Source organism: Sardina pilchardus, chromosome 3 (assembly GCF_963854185.1).
Source record: "Sardina pilchardus chromosome 3, fSarPil1.1, whole genome shotgun sequence".
Classification (NCBI taxonomy): Eukaryota; Metazoa; Chordata; class Actinopteri; order Clupeiformes; family Clupeidae; genus Sardina; species Sardina pilchardus.
Genome location: NC_084996.1, coordinates 30,059,006 through 30,069,344, shown reverse-complemented (window position 1 = coordinate 30,069,344; position 10,339 = coordinate 30,059,006). Strand labels below are relative to the sequence as shown.

General features: G+C 43.4%; 2 long non-coding RNA genes across 3 annotated transcripts; one reads left to right on the top strand and one right to left on the bottom strand.

The window, feature by feature from the left end:
- Window positions 1-804: 804 nt before the first annotated feature.
- LOC134076220 (uncharacterized) lies at window positions 805-2,101 on the bottom strand. Its single transcript, XR_009938568.1, has 2 exons — window positions 1,684-2,101; window positions 805-1,604 (listed from the first exon to the last, which is right to left on the bottom strand). It is a non-coding gene; the product is annotated as an uncharacterized LOC134076220 (long non-coding RNA).
- A 547-nt stretch (window positions 2,102-2,648) lies between these two features.
- On the top strand, window positions 2,649-9,624 carry LOC134076219 (uncharacterized). Of its 2 annotated transcripts, XR_009938566.1 has the most exons (7): window positions 2,649-2,740; window positions 7,945-8,014; window positions 8,135-8,204; window positions 8,319-8,388; window positions 8,503-8,572; window positions 8,789-8,828; window positions 9,412-9,624. It is a non-coding gene; the product is annotated as an uncharacterized LOC134076219 (long non-coding RNA). The 2 variants fall into 2 exon arrangements; XR_009938567.1 differs by lacking the exons at window positions 8,135-8,204; window positions 8,319-8,388.
- Window positions 9,625-10,339: the final 715 nt, after the last annotated feature.

Below are 10,339 nucleotides of genomic sequence, written 5' to 3'. Positions count from 1 at the left end.
TACTCCTTCTGTAGTTACTTCAGAGGCACCCTCTCTCTCCACCTCCCGGGCCTCCATGCACGCTTCAGCGAATGTGAGACCTGGGTTCCGTCGGATCATACGCTGTAGCTCCCTCTTGGCTGGACCCATCAGCATGCCCGCCACCAGTTGACTTCTTAGGGTATCGTTGTCATCACCCTCGGTTGGTTCCTTCTTTCTCCACCTGCAACGACACTCACGGAGACGCAAGATGAACGAGCCCACCCCCTCCCCGGAGTGCTGTCTACAGGTGAAGAAAGCCCCTCTTAACTCAGCTAGCCCAGCCTCTCGCCCATACAGCTGCTCTAAGAACTTTAAGATTTTATCCACTGTGTCTTTTTTGTCCTCTTCCAAAAGTTCTACTTCCCTCTTTGGTTCCCCTTCCAGAGCCCCCATGACTAAATCAACCTGCTGCTTGCTGTTCAGTGCTAAAGCCCTTAAACATACCTCAATGTTTCTTTTCCATTCCCCGAACTGCTCACATTTGTCCACCCCAAATTTTGGTATCCAGGGCCCCCCTGCAAACCAGGGGAAAAACCCTGGAAGAGACCCTGTGGTAGCATCAGGTGGTGGAACCCTTGGTTGAGTTGGTTGCAACTGGTCCTGTTCGTCCATGCTGCTGTGGAAAAAGGGATCCTTTGCCGACTACGCCAAATTTGTGTCGCGACCAAACAGGCCGGTTTGATTTTAAGGGGGATTCTTAGCCCCTGAGCACAACCCAATTTTCTGTTCCCCTAACAGGAACTTCTTAGGACCCCTTGACCACAAGCAACACGGACACACAAGTGCAGATGACCAATATTTATTAAGGACCTCCCCACAGTCTCTTTCCATCATACATTCTGCAGCAGTAGGCAGTTACAATTCATCAACCAATAGAAATCAGTCCAGTGCAGCACACAATATAACAGTTCATACACAACACCCCAAGGCTTGGCTAAGCTACTATTTAAAACCCACTCCAAATGTAGAATTACCACAAGGCTAGCTAATTTAGCACAGCAAAGTCATAGGGTCCACTGCTGCAGCCCTCAGATCCCCTCCTGCCGGGAGGTCAAGTCCCACACCATATAAATAGACACACAAACAGAAAATTAAATCTTACACATAGGGGGACCCATTGGCTCTGCCACAGCCAACTCACTGAATCCCCCAAAATCAAACCAAACAAAACAACCACAAACCAAAAATAAATTGACAATAAACCACTATCATATTTACACAGCACAGGTCATAACCAGCTTCAATGTCCACAGCACATCCGTGCACTTAACTGGCGGCCAGTAGTCCTCCCAGGGCGCAGCGTGAAGAGCTCACAAGAAAGTTCCGTTTGAACGTTCCCACGTCCTCTTCTGCTCACCGATAGGCTGGAACGCACCCTCACGCGCACCCGGAAGCTCCGCCCACTCGCTGCAGTCTAGCGGGAGAGGAAAACACACAGGCTCAGCATCCAAGGCCAGCGACGCTACCAGACCCACTCACACAGTCACTTGCAGGCATAGTTACGTTCCTTGACTCGGATTTACTGCGCCACATCAACAGCCAACACCGATCTCCTCCGCCGCCTGTCTTCCACGAGCCGCCGCCTGAGAGGGAAGTAAACAGATCGCTAAGCCATTGTCCAGCCGAACTAGCCAGCCTCAGTCACTCACTCAGAACTCTTACGTCCCTCCACTGCGGATCGTCTTGGCATGTCAGCTACACTCCCAGCTCCAGCCCCGTCCAGCCCGATCGGCACCGGCAGAAGAGAGAGAAAATGAAAGGGAGAGAACACAAACATACACAGCCACCACGAGCAATACGGCTACACGCTACAGTCCACAAACGAAACTCCGTCCGACTTGTCCTCTGCACCGGCGCCTCTCGTAGCACTGCCCGTCCTCCACAACAGAGTCATACCTGGGATTTTATACCACAGTCAGCCAATGCAAACGTCCCTCGCCGATCAGCTGCTGGCCCGGTCCTGATTACTGGCGTCTGGCCGCCAGTTAGCTCATCAGCCAATGTTACGAGCACAAGACACAATCAAAACACAGGTGAAACAGATATAAACATACACACGTGTTGTTTACCCCGTAGGGACGTGACATATGTACATACTGTTTTATATCGTTAGCCATTTCATCAAAGGTTAATTACGGACTAATTTTAGCCGCATTAGCCTACTAGTGCTTTTCAATAGCCGTCTAACTTTTCTGCCGCCACTGACGTCACGCCACTCCGAATGTTTGTTTATCCGTTGTGAAGGGGTCTATAGTAACCAACCGATCAGCTATGGCTACTAAACGAAGCTCAGGGGGCCACTTTTGTATTGCCCCTGGCTGTACAAATGAGTTTTATCAAAGTCTTGTTTTATAGACTTAAAGCTACCAATAAGTCTGTGCATTTCCACACTTTGCCACTAAAACGCAAAGTGGTCTTGAATAAGTGGTTAACTGCCCTGAAAAGGAAAAACCCATATTATATTCATATTATACAGCAAAGGAGTCCAAAACGGACCCGCGCTCAAGCCGCCACATCCGCCTGACAGTCAGCCTCCGTTTTGGATACGGGCACAGAACACATTTCGCCTCCGTTAACGCGCCTTCATACGGCGGATCCACGCCGGACCCTTTGCGGATGCGCACATCGAACGCGCCCTTCAAATCTGCTAACGGTTTCCTTCCTCAGTTTTTTCGCTGATGGAGTGCGGAGGCGAAATAGCGGTGTCTGCGGGCTCACTGTAAGTATGCTTCTATATGCTTTATTTATGCAGTTACCTAGTATATTCAGTGAAAACGTACTTCCATAACACAAGTTACCAACTTATCTAGCTTTATTTGCTGATATAATCCGTTATTTGCTGATATAATCCAGAACTGGCCATCTGATGATACACACCAGCTAACGTCTAGCAGCTAGCTTGCGCAAGCTAATTTAGCTCACTTTCGACAGGGCTAAATCTTGTCCAACTTGGGCTTTGTTACATTTTTAATCAAAGCTAAACTCAAAACTCAGTTAAAATTGAGCGAAGCTTGATTTGGTTGAACGCTAACTTCATATATGCCTGTGAACAACAAGTTGGTTTGCGTGAGCTAGCGTTAGCTTGTTGGCTAACGATAACGTTAAACTGACATGAATATTTTTTGTTAACGTTAGCAGCTAATGAAGCTTAGATGTTGGACTCGGGAGTCTTTAAGAAGACTTAGCTGCTAGATGTGTTTACATCTTATTTCGTTCTTGAAGGGAGGCTGATTTCACATTGTTTACCTATCCTGGATAAGATAACGTTTGTGATTTTAAATTATGAACGACGTATCGATAGTTCTACTAGCAACTATAGTGCGGCAGATTAAGTCCATATTCCAGGACAATCGTTCACTTTGTGGTACAAGCACCAAAATTGGCATGAATAATCCATGGAACCTACTTTTTGAGAAAAGCACATTAGCCACCTGAAAATCCAACATGGCGGCCATTTTTCAAGATGGCCGCCACATCAAATGTAAGAAAAACATTTTTGCTATTAAACTTTGATGGATGGGTGTATTTAAATGATCTAGGCATCAATTTGTATGTTATTTTGACATGGTAAATCAAATGGTTAAAAAAAAAAAAATTAAGGCTATTTCCAAGATGGCGGCCATAAACAGTTGGATTGCACTCAAATATTGTTTATTGAAGCTTACTCTCAAATAGCGTTTATCCTCTTACCGCTCTCTCAAATATAATTTATTTTATATCTCTGTCTAGAATATAGTTTACAAATTATAGCCTACTTTTTCTATTACAACTCTACCTCTTTAATTCAGCTGGCTGGTTGGAGCATGGAAATATTGTAAACAAAGTAGCATAGTTGGCTAGTTTATCATAGTCTTCTGGTTGGACTGCTTAGTTTCCCCACGTGTGTTCAAGTTTCCAAGTAATAATTTTTCTCCTGGGGACAGGCCTTTTTGAGTCTTGGAAAACATTGGTATTGAGATGATCAGTCAACTTGAATGCAAGAGTTTCAAACAAATGTGTGCAGCATGCTAATGATGCTAACCAAATTTAATAGCAAAATATTGAGGCAAATGCGACCACAGTAGCCTACATCTTAGTTTGAAGGAATTGTCCACAACAGTGCTATTACTGTCACTGTACCTCCAGCTTTGCTTCAGTTTGTCTGTAAGATTGAACATGGGGCTGACACAAAATCTCAGCTGAGGTTTGGAGCAACCAGGACAGACCTTGCAATGGCTCAGCTTCCTCAGTATAATTGCTTTTCAAATTACAAAGAAGGTGCTGCAACTCAAAGGCATTCTAAAGATCATGAAACTCCATTCCCTGTCTATATAGGGATGTGTGCATATGCTAAGACTGGAAAAGCCATTTAGAAATGTTTCATGACCATGGTATCAACACTGCATACGACTGAGTACTTGACATTCCAGCACAGTTTGGAAATGCAGTTGTGAGTTAGTCTGGCTAGCGCCTACCATTTCTCAATGAGACGTGGTCTGGCAACCAGACGTTCATTTTGTCGTATTTGAAAAAATGCCCAGATCCGTTCATTGCGGCGCCATGGATGTCTATCAAATGTGTCTGTGCATAGCTCATCATGGTCTTGCTTTCCCCCCTGTTCTGTGATTGGTCTCCTATCTCAGTCAAAAATTAGGGCGGTAGTTTCCAGACTGCCTTAGCAGTGTGAATGAAGTCACCGCCCAAGGCAGGATGGGAACACCCAGGCTAGTTGTGAGTAGGTACCTTGAAGAAGTTTATCCCCCCATTCTCAGAAAAGGCCTCTTCCTCCACAGCTGCAATAGATAACATTGACCATAACCCATCATTGACAACTGTAACTACTGCCTTCCAAGGCACAAGTATCTCTCTTTCAGCATCTAACATCAGAAATCCAAGGTGAAGGAGCCCTGCTAGAGCCCTACAGAATGACCTCCAGCAGGCCACTGGTGTGAATTTCTTGGACCACACTGTCAGAAACAGACTTCATGAGGGTGACCTGAGGGCCCGATGGCCTCTAGAGGGACCTGTGCTCCCTGCCCATCTCCACATAGAGATGGCTTCGTTGAGATCTCTTGGTACCTTGCTCCAAAACAGTGGGTTGACAGGTGCTCTTGTGGAGGATGGTGTGGGTTCTTCTGGAATAGCAGAATCATTTATTTTATAGGTGTGACAAGAACACAGCAAATTCACCGGGTCACAGCATGCTGCCTCTGCATGCTCCAGAAGGAAGCTTATGAATACTACTCTAGAGAAGAAAACAATCAAGACCATACTTCTTGAAGTTGGGAAGACTGGTGTGAGAAGAGGCAGATGAAGAGTCCACAGTTTAAATTCTGGGAGCTTGTGATGTCAATGCAATTGGTGATGTTCTTGTTGACCAAGTCTTTCAGAGAAGCAAAGTTCACATTGTATTGTCAATCATTGACCATGCCCATGAACAGGCCAATGCAATTGTCAAAGAAGATGGTGGTTCCAGCCCTAAGGCGATGGATGGTAATCTGGACCAGAGATTAGTAATTTGGTTTCTCAGTATGAGTCTGCATCTCAGGCCAAAGTAGCCAGTGAAGATATATCCAACACCATGAACAGACTAGCCAGTCTCAGAAATCCTTCATAGACCAGGTCCAGAAGTTGTTTGATGTGATGAAGGACCTGGCCAACCCTTTTCAGGAGGAGTCCAGAGATCTTCTCATGTTAGACTCAAAAGCCATTGCACACCCTAGTGCCACTGAGCTTATTGGCTCTTATCTTAAGAAATGTAAGGTTTCTTTCAAATAGTTTTTCAATGGTTTGGGTAATGAAGCTTCCTGCTACAAACCAATTAAAAAGAAGACCAAGAGTCAGACTTAGGTACAAGTAACTGCCGCCTCTTCTCACAGCTCTTCATATCTTGTCAACCATGGGAATGTCGAAGCCTCTAGAGGGACCTGTGCTCACTGCCCAACACCATGGAGCTCAATTGGAATTTACCATAGCATACAAAATTGGCAGGTCCGCCTCTAGTGCTTTTCACAGATGAAAGGAGGTTCACCCTGAGCACATGTGACAGACATGAAAGGGATGTCGTGGAGAACGTAATGCTGCCTGCAACATCATTCAGCATGACTGGTTTGGTGGTGGGTCAGTAATGGTATGCACAGAACAGGGCAGTGAGAACAGGTTCCTCAGGTCACCCTCATAAAGTCTGTTTCTGACAGTGTGGTCTGAGATATTCACACCAGTGGCATGCTGGAGGTCTTTCTGTAAGACTCCAGCTGGGCTCCTACTGTTCCTCCTTGCACAAAGGAGCAGACTGGTCCTGCTACTGGGTTAAGGACCTTTTACCACCCACCCTGCCCTGCTCTCCTAGAGCAACTGCCTGTCTCCTAGAATCTCTTCCATGCTCTTGAGACTGCAGTGGGAGACACAGCAATCTTTCTGGCACTGGAAAGTATATGTGTGTCATTCTGGAGGAGTTGCACTACCCGTGCAACCTCTGTAGGCTCCACCAGAGCGGTAGATAAAACAGAGTGGTGACACTCCCATAGACCTCCATAGGAAAAAATGGCAGCGCTTTTCCAGGCTATATCCGCGTTATGGGACTTTTGGAACTATTAACAACCAATCTCTTGGTCAGTAGTCAATGAGTTCATTGATTACACCCTCCAGCATCCAGAAGTACATCCCACCCTCCTACGATTCAGCCATTCAGCGCAGGTCGCAACTCTCTTTCTATGGCTCTGGGCTCCACATACTGCTTTATGCTACCAGTAGCCTAGTAACACTGACCCAAACCAAATGCAAAGATAGTGAAAAATCTGTCAAGAAGCATAAAGATGGAAAAAATACCAGTTGCCACTAGCTGTAAAGCCATTCCTGTTGTGATGGTCGTCTCATAGTTGCCGCTGTGGTAAATTCTGTTGACATCAAAGCAGGTGAACCTGATTCACAAACACCTGTTACATAACTATCCAGATCAATATCCCACAGGTGTGACTGACCTTACCACATTTGTTTTATTAACAAAAAATTAAAAAAGAAAAAGAAAAAACTAAAATTAGCACTAAAATTAGCTATTTTCGCCATTAATTATGTTTATCTTCACAATTTAACACATTTCTTTACACTTCATTGTATAATTAGAAAGTCCAGACCCTTTAACCTATACTCAGATGTCAAGATCATCAAAATGTGATTATCCAAACCCAATCCAGGTCAAAAAACAAGTATAATGGCTTTCAATGGCAGCCATCTTGGAAAATGGCAGCCATATTGGATTTTTTGTGTGGCTAATGTGCTTTTTGGATAAAGTGGGTCCCAAAGAATATGTGTGCAAAATTTTATGCTTGTACCACAAAGTGAACGATCGTTTCACTAATCTGCCGCACTACTAGCTGCTAGTAATGCAAGCTATGCGCCATGTCAGGCGCATGCTCAGACCTGTTTAAAACTTTTTGAACTCGTAAATGGCAGCAAGAAATACCCTCGGCATTCGTGCCTTTACATTTGTAGCAGCTACACGCGTTAGCGAGAAACCGGCCTACTATTCAATCTAAAACTTCTTGTTTTCAGGCGTGTTTCCTGGTGAGTTTTTCAATTGAATTGTAGAGATTACTCGTTAACTTTCATAAAATATAAGGGCACAAATCCCGAAGCCATTTATGAAGAAACTGCCGTCAATGAGGTAATTTAATGCTGAACGTTTTTTGGAGCATGATTTGACTGAAAAGGAGAAACACATTAGAGGCAGTAGTTGACTTGATGCATATCCTTGCTTTGCTTTGTCACAGACCAGACTCTTTTCAAAGTTTAGAATATGGGAAGAGGAGCTAAATTGATCAACACCATATTCTCTGGATCCCAATATAATGCTATTTTGATGGGGTGTAATATTGGTAATAATAAATATTTGCCTTTTTCCCCCTGATGATAACAGTTAAGCATATTTATGTGTCTGTGTTACAGGTCATTCACAAGTGGCTCCAGTCTGGTTTGGGGGTCTACCCTTTCTTATCATGTCCTGCCACCCAATAAAGTAAGCTATACAGCCTCACATTTGATTTGTTTGACTTGGATGTATAAGTGGTTATGATAACTATTTGGCAATTTATTTCTGAAGATAGAAGTAATGCATATTTTTGTATATGTGTTACAGGCCATTCACAAGTGGCTCCAGCCTGGTTTGGGGGTCTAGCCTTTCTCATCCTGTCCTGCCACCCAATAAAGTAAGCTATACAGTTTTACATTTGAGTTATTTGACTTGGATGTATTAGTGGTTATGATAACTATTTGGCAATTTATTTCTGATGATAGAAGTAATGCATATTTATGTGTTACAGGCCATTCACAAGTGGCTCCAGCCTGGTTTGGGGGTCTAGCCTTTCTCATCCTGTCCTGCCACCCAATAAAGTAAGCTATACAGTTTTACATTTGAGTTATTTGACTTGGATGTATTAGTGGTTATGATAACTATTTGGCAATTTATTTCTGATGATAGAAGTAATGCATATTTATGTGTTACAGGCCATTCACAAGTGGCTCCAGCCTGGTTTGGGGGTCTAGCCTTTCTCATCCTGTCCTGCCACCCAATAAAGTAAGCTATACAGTTTTACATTTCATTTATTTGACTTTTGGTCCACACATTAGTCATATAAGATAACCATACTGTATGCCTTTGTAACTGTTACCAGTTCAGGATGAATTGAAGGTAAATGTCAACATACATAAATGCCTTTCTCTGCTGTAATAAAATCCACTGTTTACCTCAAAAAGCTCTCTAATAAAATGTACATATTTTTTTTTATTTCAGAAGAGAAATTACTAAAGGCCTCTGCAACTGCTTTTACCAGGTAAGGATGAATTGCAGATACATTTCAACATAAAAAATGTTTTTAGTCTACTTTGATAAATTCCTAATTTCCACTACCTACAAAGCTCTATAATCAGCATCATTTTTGTTTAATCTGTGCATGCAAATGCTGTAGTATAACTAACAAGTATTTGTCTCTGTGAACCACTTTTCTGTTGCCTTTTTACATTTTCAAGTAACAGGTCTTTGCCATCATGTCTTAAACTCTCATTATATTTACTGGAAGACTACACTGTGCACATAACAGAAGCATTCCGTTTGCAGAGCATCTGCTGCAACACTGTAATCAATGGAACTCTTTAGATGTGATAGCGGCATGTACAGTATGTTTGAAAAAATTAGACTCGTCTTCTAAAACTATTTTCATGCTCTGCGAACAGAGTGCTTCACTTGTGGACCCAGTGTAGCTGTCTAGTTACAGGTGATGGATTGTGTCACCATTACAGCAGCCTGCTGGTGGCGGTACCTTTATATTCATGTTGCTGACATTCAGTTGAAAAGTAGTTATGTACTGTATATGCTTCCAAAACGTAACTCATTTTGTTATGCTTGTATGATTACAGATGCTGTGAGAGAGTTATGCCCTGTGCCGCGGCTTCTGATTCAGTACAGCAGTTCAACCAGCCCAGCAAACAGGAAAAGCTCAAGGAGGTGTCTTAACTATCAGCATTCCTACCCAAACAGATCAAGCTACTGTTATGTCCAACTAAGAAAAACAATGGTCTGGTATGAAGGTTATCTGTGTTTTGAAACATAAATATTCATTAAATAATAATAAAAATGCTTGACACTATTTATGGTTGCATTTCATTTTACTTTATTATCTGTTTAAGGTATTTATTGTCTACGATGACTTATTTCATTGAGCATTGAGGTGCCGGTGACAAGGGTCTACTATTGTCTAGGAATTGCATGAAGGAGTTAAAAGTTTGTAACTTATTTAACAACTTGTAGGCTGTAGTGTAGCAGAGTTGAATTCATGTACTGTAAAACCCATATCCTAATGCGTACTGTTTCACACAATGAAGGTATTTGGCTGTAAAACCACAAGGTGCTTCATATGATAGATTTTGACTTAATCATTATTATGGTTGATACAAAACTTACTTTATGTAGCCTAGTGATATGTTGGCAAGTTAGATTAGGCTATACAGTGTATTTCTGTAGTATAGTTTTGGCCATAATAAGATAAATCAGCAGGGATATAGGCCAGATGAACTGCTTCATGAACGGGTCCTAAACGGATCCGGGAGGATGATAAACGCCTCCGAAATGAATCCGCGGCGGATGCGCTGTTTAATTCGCGGGTCCGAAATGACTCCGCTGCGGATGCACGTCCATTTCGCGGGTTCGAAACGGACCCGTAGCGGATAAGCTGGTTCAAGCGCGGATGCGGATAGAGTCCGCCACGGAGTCTGGTCGGACCCGTGATGCGTAACCGTTTCGGACACGCCGCGGTGTGCAAGTGGACGCAGTTTCGGACCCGTTTCG